Consider the following 10,921-nt stretch of genomic DNA (forward strand, 5'->3'; position numbering starts at 1 on the left):
TCCTTGGTAGAATTTTTTTTAAAAACATTTATGTTTTCCTTTGAAAGACATAATTAGAGGAGAGATAAATCTTTCATCTGCTGTTTCGCGCCCCAGATGGCCACAACGGCTAGGCCAGGTGGAAGCCAGGAGTTTCATCTGGGTTTCCCATGTGGGTGCAGGGGCCCAGGGACTTTGATCATCTTCCACTGCTTTCCCAGACACATTAGCAGGGAGCTGGATAGAAGTGGAGCAGCTGGAACTTGAACTGGGATGCTGGCATTGCAAGCAGTGGCAGCTTAACCTGCTATGCCACCATGCTGGCCCCTGGTTAGTATAATTTAATTACCTTAGTAAGCTAGCTTCTAGAGAGCTTGGGAAATGTAGTTTCTATTCTGTGTGGCATTGTGCAGAGCTAAAGATCTGCTATTGTAGATGAAATGGAGAATGGCTTGGGAGAGGAAATAGCAATCTACCAGATAGATTCACAGCAGCCAGAAGAATGCCCTGTGTCTACACTAATTGACTCCTTTGACTATCAGTGTCAAGTGTCCTTCTTGCCTTCCTTATGATCTCGAAAACAAAGATGATAGATAACAAAGATGCACCTGATGAATACAAAAATCCCTGAACAGCTGAAAAACACATTTTCTCGTTCCTCCTTCTCTCTGTCCAGCTTGAAACCCAGGTGCCCTGGGTGACAGTCATTCCTCCTTTAATTCTGTTACAACCCCATGTCATTCTGTATTTCATGGACTAACTTGTGAAGATATTTATCACTACTCGGTACTATAGAAAATAGTAGAGGAAAAGGGGCGAATAGAAAAAGGCAAAAAAGGTGAATAGAAAAAAGGAAGAAAATATATGATCTTTATAAAGCTCATGGAAATGTGTGTTATGGAAGAACATGCATAGATTTCAATTTGTTCTGCACCAAAATAAACTTTTTTTTCTTGGTTCAGCTTTCCCTGGAACTTTCTGAAGTACCCTCATAAGTGGAATAAGTTAGAATTCTGGTTTGTGCAAGTGACCATATGGCTATAATTGATATTTTTAAACTCCTCTCCTTTCTGGACATACAAAATCCTCCTTTCCCTTCAGCAGGCACCTCAGCTAGTCAGGGAGAGCTTTCATTTCTGAGGGATCTGAGGTTGTTAAAGTTTGCCCTTGGACTTGCTGGTAGCAATCGGCACTAACGTGATTGGTTTCCATCTACTCGCCTTCAATTTCTTGTCATAAAATACCATCCCTACTTTCCCTTGACTGTCACTGTCAACACAGCCAATACTATAATCCTTTTTGCAATTCACCCACTGATAGGAGGAGTCTCAATTTCCATTATAAAAAAAAAACAAGTTTGAATCTCCTGGTTGAAGAATTCCTCTTGGGTTACTAAGACCTTCAAGGTAGCAGAGTCCTAGGTAAAGCAACAGAAAGAAAATTTGCAAGTGAATCAAGGATATATTAATGAGAAATGTCATTCTCTTCTTTCCTGAACTGCAGGATGAATAACACCCCTATCAACTTTGGGTTCAGAAGAGATTCTGTATCTTTCCAGGAGCATCTTCTTCCAGTGGACACTGTAAGTCTAAATTGGTCATTCTGAAAAGCTAACCACTACTGAAGAACAGAAATTACCCCCATCACATTTCTTTTAGTAGCAAGTGAGGTCCTTGGTTAGAAGTGGTACTCTGGGGGATACCAGGATGATGAAGAAGGCAGTCACTTAGAAAGTCTCAGGATGACGGTGTAAGCACAGTGGGCAAAGGGAGTCAATCCAATTCAGAAGCATTGTCTATTCTAGGGAGGATAAGCTGCCTCTATCCTCCCAAGATTAAATAAATCTGTATAATCTCTTTTCATGTGGCTGTCTAAAACTGCTCAAGTTTGATTCCTATGGAAGTTGTCTGGTAAGAACCCAGGCTGGCCTTGGGAGCAGAATTGTTAAGAACATGGATCTGGGGGCCAACACTGTGGCACAGTAGGTTAATCCTCCACCTGTGGCGCTGGCATCCATATGGGCACCAGTTCAAGTCCCAGCTGCTCCTCTTCAGATTTAGCTCTCTGCTATGGCCTGGAGAAGCAGTGGAAGATGGCCCAAGTCTTGAGGCCCTGCACCCATGTGGGAGACCTGGAAGAAGCTCCTGGTTCCTGGCTTCGAATCAGATCAGCTCTGGCTATTGCGGCCATGTAAGGAATGAAGCAGCGCATGGAAGACCTTTCTCTCTGTCTCTCCCTCTCACTGTCAGTAACTCTACCTCTCAAATAAAAAAATCTTTAAAAAAAAAAAATAAGAAAAAGAACATGGATCTGTTCAGTCACTGCCCACATGGTCACTGTGTCCATAAGCACACTGAGTGAGCAGTGGGTTAGCTGGGGACAGAAGGTGACATCTCCACACAGCATGTCAGTTTGTCCACATGAGTTGAGTGTCTCCAGTGTAGCTGAATCTTTTGCTGAGCATCAAAATAACACCCAGCTCCAGATAAGCAGCTCAGTCTACACAGTAATTTGACTTCCTTGATCAGGCTTTCAATCTCATCTGTAGCCCAGTTACAAGGCAACCTTTTTTCTGTAAAGGAAAATAAGTATTTGACAAAGAAAGCATGCATTTGCTTTAAAACCCTTATAGCTGACACTGTGATTGTCCTGGCATGACTTGTCCCAGGATCATATTCCTCTCCAATTAACTACTGACACATTAAAAAAATTTTTTTTGAAAGAGAAAGATTGACCTCATGTGGTGGTTCACTCCCCAAATGTCCACAGTAGCTGTGGTATATTAGGCTGAAGTCAAGAGCCCAGATCTCAACCTGGGTGTCCCAGCTGGATGTCAGGAACCCAACTACTTGGGTCATCACTGCTGTCTCTCAGGGTATGCATTAGTAAGAAGCTGAAGTCAGGAGCTAGAGATGGAACTCAAAGCCAGGCACTCTGGTATGGGATGCAGGCATTCCAGGCAGCATCCTAGATCCTACACCAACTGCCCTCCTGCCACTAACAGACACATCTGAGCACCATTGGATGCCCTGGGTTGGAGATGGCAGAACAGCTTTTGTTGCTCCTGGAACCAGGTAGATACTATTCTATCCTTGGGCCCCTTTTCAAAAGTAGCACCCTTTCCAGTCACCCCATAAGTGGCCCAAAAATGAACACTCTGAGCTGATAAATATTGCTTCTCCAAGAGGAACTCTAAGCAATGTGCCTCTCTTTCATGTAGGAGGCAGTGTAAGGTGCAAACAACTCATCCTTTGCTTTGGAGGAAACACCTCGACCTAGACCCCTGAACCCCTAAAATGGTTCTCTGATATTGTAGGTCCCTGTAGATTCATGGGACTTACTTTCCACACCATGATTTACATGTTTTTCACATACAGAGTAACTGCCACCCCTGCTCTGTAAGCCCTTATAGCACAATGTCATTGATATCGTAGACACTGATGTCCTGAAGAACATTGAGGGGATTAAGACTGCTGTGAAACACCCTGTGCCATAGAGCCAGAGTTGACCTCTTTAAAAAATTACTTTAGATACTTACCTGGCAGGGGAGATACCATGATCACGAAGGTGGTTTTCCCAGGGCGAGGCTCATCCATTGCACTCCGGATGTGCTGACCCCTGCAATTTTCCCAAATGTGGCAAACTCGACTGCATAATTTGTGGTAGTGGGGGACTGCATTCATGCTCTCCCCTGTGAAAAAAAATTATTTTATTTATTTGAAAGACAGAGCTACACAGATATAGAGCCATAGAGAGAGAGAGAGAGAGAGTCTTTCATCCACTGATTCACTCCTCAGATGGCTTCAACAGCCAGAGCTGAGCTGATCTGAAGCCAGGAGCCAGGAGCTTCTTCCAGGTCTCCCATGTGGCTGCAGGGACCCAAGGACTTGGGCCATCTTCTACTGCTTTCCCAGGCCATAGCTGAGAGTTAGATTGGAAGAGGAGCAGCCAGGACTTGAACTGGCGCCCATATGGGATGCCAGCACCGCAGACAGTGGCTTTACCAGCTATGCCACAGCACCAGCCCCTATATCAATATAGATCTCTATAACAACCTAACTCTTGAGTGAGATGAGAAGGTATCCTTACCAGATGACACAAAGCAGCTTTTGGATCTTTCATGTATTGGGAATGAGTAAAAAAGGCCATTTCCTTCCAAGAGCTGAGTGGGCTTGCTGTATTGAAGTCACCACTATATTAAGCTTACGATAATCTATTTTCATTGCCCACTTTCCACACTAACTGAAAAAGTTAAATGGGGAAGTAACAGAAATTTTCCATTTCTGTAGCATTTAAGTTCAGGCCCAAGAATTGGATTTGGGCACAACATTTTCTTTTGAGATGGCTTAAGTCAGACCTAGAGAGTTCTTTTTTACATCTTTCATATAGATCAAGTAGGACTATAAAGAGCTGCCCATTATTTTTAGTCCTGGGGCCCATGGTCAGCTAGTTTCTGCCAAAGACATTTGATGTGCTGGCAGTTCTGGTTCCCAGACTGGCCCTGGGAATGGACTTGCTCATCATGCCTTCTGCTGGCAACTTCTCCCTTACTGGTCATTGTGCCTCTGGCAAGCATGAGGGAATTCAATCAACTCCAGATGCTCTCAACAGCATCCTTGATACCCATGAAATAGCCACATCAGTGCTTTTGAGAGGTGGGGGCATTTCCCTTCCCAATGTCTTTGGTGCTTTGACAAAAGGGCTGTCATGGGTCATGTACTATGTATCTACACCAACATTCCTGTTTCCTTAGGTTCCTACTTCCACATTACACCAAAGAATTTCAGGAATCCCGACTTTTGTTAATTGATGTGGGCTTCCATTAAGCCCAGGTTTCACTCAACCAACCAACCAATAGTGAGACCCACTCTACTCCAGGAAGCATATTAAACTAGAATCTGTCGGTAAACTGGTGTTCTTTTCCTCATTTCCTGGTTGATAACCTTCAGAATCCACTCCCATATTTATTCCCAAGAATTTTTTCAAAATAAAGAACAAAATTTTACAATTACTTTGGTGTATAAGTTCTTATGACATGAGTCTTGTCTTTATTGCTCCATTTGTGTCTAAAGACAATGAGAAGTAGTGGAGTTACCAGGGGATTTGACTTTTCTTGCAAAGTGAGTTCCTCAGGCAAGAATGTTGTAGTTCTTTAAGCATGGCAGGAAGAGCCTCTTTGGACAAAGAGGCTACTTCCTGTGATAAGGGAAGCTTTGTGTACTTTGAGTCTTTACCATCTGTCCCCATTCCCAATCTCCCAGTTCTCACTCTTTCCAATCAGCCTCTACTGTCACCTATGGGAGGAGGGAAGGTTGCATTTAACAGACATTATAAATTAAAAGCCAATATAATCTTCCTTTTGGTTTGTTTGTGGTTGCAAAAGATAAGATATTCTTTTAGCACACTCACTGAAAGTCTTTGATTTTCACTCTGCTCTTTGAACTAGAATTTAAGGCCTTGCTATTTGCTTCTCAAGCTATCCAGTGATTAGAGTCAACAGCTTCTCCTTACAATTCTCTTTATAGTATTGTCTTGCAGCAATGCCTCTGTTTCTGAAAACTTCAGTTCCAATGAGGTCTTCCTTGTACTGGATACCCTTCACTGTGGGTAGCCACAAGTGATCATTTGTGCTATGAGCTATCTTAACACAACTTGAATTTTCATTTTCCTCCAAACCAACCAGTCCACACAATCCTCAGATTTCTCCATTTCTCTTGTGAATATGATGCTGCTAATATTTCTGGTATCAATTTCTGTATTTTCCAGAGTTCCTGATTGCAAGCAACAGAAGTAACATTTGGTTAATTGAAGCAAAAATATTAATTAAAAAGCACATTACATAGCTCACCAAATCTTTAGAAGTACTGGAGAAGCTTGGAGTCTGAGGAGGAGCAGAGACACCCAAAGTAATGCTGCAGAACTGGTTCTTTAATAACATCATTGTCATTACCATTGGCTCTGACACTGATAGTTTGCACCACAGACAATTCCAATGCTGAACACCCTTGGAAACTGCTTGTGTCAGTGAGGAAAGAAGACAGTTGCAAGTAACAGAGAATCTAATAATAGGTTAAACAAAAACATTTATTTTGGGGCCAGTGCTATGGTGTAGTAGGCTAGGCCTCTGCCTGCAGTGCTGACATCTAATATGGGCACCAGTGTGTGTCTTGGCTGCTTCACTTCTGATTCAGCTCCCTTCTAATGGTCTGGGACAGCAATGGAGGATGGCCCAAGTACTTGGGCCCCTGAGCCCCTGTGGGAGACCTGGAAGAAGCTCCTGGATCCTGGCTGTAGCCTGCCCCAGTCCTGGCCATTGCAGCCATTTGGGGAGTAAACCAGCATATGGCAGACCTCTCTCTCTCTCTGTCTATATCTCTGCCTCTCAAATAAATGAATCAATATTTGGGAAAAAACATTTATTTTTTCTTCTGTATTTATATTTCTATTGTCATAAGCATTGATTCATCTGTCTAAAAACTACACCAAGGATCCTGAGGTTCTTTCAATATTTCACCTTTATCAGTTCAGTATATTAGTCCTAAATCTCAGAATTGTCCCCTCATGTTTGCAAGATGGCTGTTACAGCTTCAGCCATTACATTTGCATTTGAGGCAGAAGTTTGGAAGAGATAAGAAGTGGCTCCTGTGTCAAGAAGGGAAGAGTTCAACAAGGAATCCTGCCAGACACGCATCTATGTCTCCCTGGCCAGAAGTGTGTCATGAAGCCATCCAGACACACAAAGGAAGCCAAGAAAGCACTCACGATGAGCCCCCGTATTAGGAGCAAGCAAAGGAAAAGGGGTTGTGAATGGTGTTGGGTCAGTGGATCTCTATAAAAATCATGCACTTCAAGATTCTTTGTGTCACAAGCTCCAAATTCAAAGTCCAAGGGAAGTGGGCATCCAAATGGCAGAGCCTAGACCATGTGCCTACCTCTTAGTAGCCAGAGTGGCCAAGAATTTGACATTGGAAGCTCCTATGATGGGAGCTTCTACTTTGTAAGATAGGGAATTCCCCCAAAGGTAAGAAGGGAGTTCTCACACTGTCAACTTATTTTTTATAGATCTTCCCAGATTGTTTTACCCAAGTAGTTAAACATTGAGAATTAATCTTCTGGCAAATGGATATATACCTGTTGTATAGATTATCTTTTTGTTAACTGTCTTCAAGAATTCCTTTAAGCTCCCTTCTAAATATTTAATAAATAGGATGAAGGCAGGTAAAAGGTTCATTGTGGCAAAGCAGGTTAAGCCACACCTCCAACACCAGCTGTTCCACTTCTGATCCAGCTTCCTGCTAATGTGCCCAGAAAGCAGCAGAAGATGGCCTGAGTACTTGGGTTCCCAACGTCCATGTGGGAGACCGGGACAGAATTCCAGACTCCTGGCTTTGGCCTGGCCCAGCCCTGGCCTTTGCAGCTGTTTGGGGAAGTGATCCAGCAAATGAAAGATGTGTGTGTGTGTGTGTGTGTGTGTGTGTCTATAACTGTCTTTCAAATAAACAAATCTTAAAAAAAAAAAAAGAAGAAGAAGGGATGCCCCTCGGCTGCCCTCTGAGATACAGTGAACACCAGATATGCTTCACAGCTTTGAACTTCCTACCCTCACTAAGCACCCAGTCTTCCAGGAATCTCCAGCGTGAGCTGTCCCAGGCTTCCCGACTAGAGCAGTTCCCCAACCTAGACCTTTACCACCCTCACCCCTGCTCCCTGCCCAGCAGAACATAGTGTTCCACCTCAGGGGACGAGAACGTCTCAGGTGAGAAACAGCTCAGTTTCATAAACAAATCCATGCCATTGTCTTCCTGGGAAAGAACACCTCATCCTATTTGGAACTGCTGATTCCAGCCATCGACATGGACTGTAGTTAGGAGTCACATGACCAACCACGGCCTGCCCAGTCTGGAATATTAGAGGCCAGTGGAAGGAGCTCCCTGACTGGAAGGAATATCAACCAAAGGAGTGCAGGCCTCTGAGAAAATGGAAACCTTTACCTAACAGCAGAGGAACCCACATTCAGACTTCCTATTCACAAATGTCAACGACCTACACAGTTACAACAGCCACATAATTATGACTTTTTGTACATTTAGAAAATTCAGTCCTTGAAAATTCAGGGTCATGTGGCTCTCAGTCTCCAGATTCCACCCATAAAAGCCTTTCTGTTTGCTCCAGGCAGTGACACGTCCTGATTGGCCCAACCGAAAGTGAGAGAAACACGTGGTGATCTCTTCATGCCCACAGCCAGCACACATTGTTAGGTGCTGGATTCATCACTGAGTAAGCGTCCAAACAAATGACTGCACTTTTTGTTCTTAGTCACTCGGGACAAGGTCAACATTTCTTGTGGATTTTTTGGCTTCAATTACAATCTTAAAATTGGAATGGCAGGTGTTTCAAAGGTTTCAGGAATGTTGGAATTCAAGGAGTCAATGAGATGACATCTGTGATAAGGGTTTTGCAAACTAAGATGACTCAGTGTAGAGGTCCCAAGTTCCTTTGTTTTAAAACTTCCTATTCTAATTATACTGTTTGTGAAATATGAATTAATTATATCTCTATTTTGTGTTGCTGTCATGCTTGGAATTCCTAAATTGAAAGACCACTAAGCACATCACCAATTTTTTAAATGAAACTTTTTTATATGAAAATCTATCCATTTCACACAATTCAGTGATGCTCAGTGACTTCACCAAGTGGTACAACTGTCAGTATGAGTCCATATTAGGCCATCTTCATCCCCCTACAATAAGCATTTCAGATTTGAATTCAAGCAGGAGCCCCTGGGATTCTTTATAATAAACTCCAAATCTAGGAAAAGCTTTAACTAGCATCCAAGCAAACAAGCATATCTAATGCTCTTTTCATTAAATCTTCAGTATTAAGTGGAACTGGGGTAAAAGAAAAAGGAGGGGGTGGGACAGGGAGGACTTAGCATAAGCTGGGACACACAGAGGTCAGAAGCATGAAATAGTTCCCATGTGCCTGAAAACAGGATGAACTTTTCACTGCAAATGAATCCGAGGATGCCTGTTAACAACCTGCTCTGCTCCAAGGAAGTCACCGGAAGAGGTCCTCTCAAGGTTTATGGAGAAAACTAGATCCAGTTCTTACCAGGAATTCTTGGAAGGGCATGTAAGCTGCCTGGTAGTAATGTTCCACACACTTTCTGATGCTTCCTATTTTCATCTTAGCAAAGGGAGTGTTTGGAGTAGCACACGGAGGAAAGGCAACTGGCTGCACCCATGGGAACATGCTTGTCTCTTAGTGTCTGAGAACTGACCATATCCTATTTTCAGGGATGTAAGAGCCATGCACTGCAGGAAACATTAGCTATTACTATGGCACCACAAGTCCTCATGGTACACAGTAGCTTTAGCATCGATGGGGTAGGATTCTCCAGGCTCTGGTGAACTGTGCGGGCAAGGCTCACCTGGAGCCGCAGGGCAGAGCAAAGGGATGAGGACGAGGGACGTTGTTCAAAGCCATTGTAAGAAAGAGAGAGAGGTCCACCGAGAACCAGATTTCATGGAGCCTAAAGTTTATGCATTGTTGGAGATTCTTTTCAATATGAAGGAAATTACAGACAAAATTAAGTCTAAAGTGACTATTTAGAACAAGAAATGTATTTAAAAGAAAAAAAGTGCAAATTTTAAGAAGCTAAACAATAGTACAAACATGACAAAAATCCAGAAGAATAATGCAGTTTTACTTGCTGACTGCCTGGGGCATCTCTAAATATCCTTCCCTTTCCTAGATATTTTTGGCTGAATATTCCTCTTCATATAAGAATAATTCTGCAACATAATTTTCTGTAGAGAGAATAAAAATGTAATTCTTTTCTCTAGCACCATTGATCACATTTTGTTTTTACTATTGAAGTTCAGAAGTGTTTAACGTCAACCTTGTTAATTCTGTATATTTTTTAAATTAATTAACTGATTTTATTGGAGAGGCGGAGAGACAGAAAAACAGAGATGCAGAGGAGGAGGAGGAGGAGGGAGAGAAGCAGGTAGGGAGAGACTGCCCATCCTCTGGTTCATTCCCCAAAAGCTCTAGAGTCAGGAACTCACTCAGAGTCTTCCATGTGGGTGGCAGAGATCCAAGTACTTGAGCCATCACCTGCTGCCTCGCAGAGTGCATATTAGTAGGAAGCTGGAATCAGGAGCAGAGCCCGGACAGAAACTCAGGCACTCTGATATGGGATGTGGACATCCCAAAGAGCGTTTTCACTGCTGTGCCAAATAGCCATCCTGGTCACACAGCTCTTTGGGGTTGTTCTCAGGCTTGGGGAAATTTCGATGAGCATTGCTTCATTTCTGAGCCACGGGCTCTCAGTGCATCGCGCGTCTCCTCGTGCAGCGATGAGTTCCACACAGTCTTGGAGCTGATGCTGCTCATTGCCAGTTCGTTGTGATGTCTATGTTGTGGCTCGCCGTGAGTTTCAACCTATCCTCACACTTCGGGCCCAGCCTGCTGGAAGAGAAAACAAAGCCTCCCCTAGAGGAAAGCAGGCCGGTGCTTGGGGCCCCACATTTTTCCTCCGCATGGCAGAGCACAGTGCCCGCTTTGTGCTTAGAAAGGGAGGAATGACCTCCCAGCCCACAGTGCCAACGAGTGTCCCCGCCTCTGGAGACCAGGGAATGGGGAGAAAGAGAAGTCCAGGAAGGCAAGCAAGGGGCCCCCTGCCTGGGAGCTCAGGGCGGGGGTGGGGGTGGGGGTGGGAGTGGAGGTCCGGGAGGTCTGGCTGGTAGGATCTGATGGGCAGAAGCCCTGATTCAGACAGACACCCTGACCCTTCTAGAGTAGCTGCACAGCTTAAACTTGGCCCAAGAACATCTAGAAGCAGATCCAAAGTGCTTGCCAGTTATGATCCTTAAAATGAGAAAGCAGCCTCAGTGATAGCAAAAACAGAAGGAGTAATGCTTGGTCTCTTTACTGGTAA

The 10,921-nt window shown here is 43.8% G+C and overlaps 1 long non-coding RNA gene and 1 other non-coding gene across 2 annotated transcripts; one reads left to right on the forward strand and one right to left on the reverse strand.

The window, feature by feature from the left end:
* Window positions 1-836: 836 nt before the first annotated feature.
* On the reverse strand, window positions 837-10,528 carry LOC138844985 (uncharacterized). The gene is made up of 3 exons (XR_011381540.1): window positions 10,050-10,528; window positions 3,518-3,670; window positions 837-1,396 (listed from the first exon to the last, which is right to left on the reverse strand). It is a non-coding gene; the product is annotated as an uncharacterized lncRNA (long non-coding RNA).
* On the forward strand, window positions 3,510-3,673 carry LOC127483635 (U1 spliceosomal RNA). Its single transcript, XR_007910073.2, has one exon. It is a non-coding gene; the product is annotated as a U1 spliceosomal RNA (small nuclear RNA).
* Window positions 10,529-10,921: the final 393 nt, after the last annotated feature.

The sequence above is a fragment of the Oryctolagus cuniculus genome, chromosome 13, assembly GCF_964237555.1.
Source record: "Oryctolagus cuniculus chromosome 13, mOryCun1.1, whole genome shotgun sequence".
NCBI classification, from domain to species: domain Eukaryota; kingdom Metazoa; phylum Chordata; class Mammalia; order Lagomorpha; family Leporidae; genus Oryctolagus; species Oryctolagus cuniculus.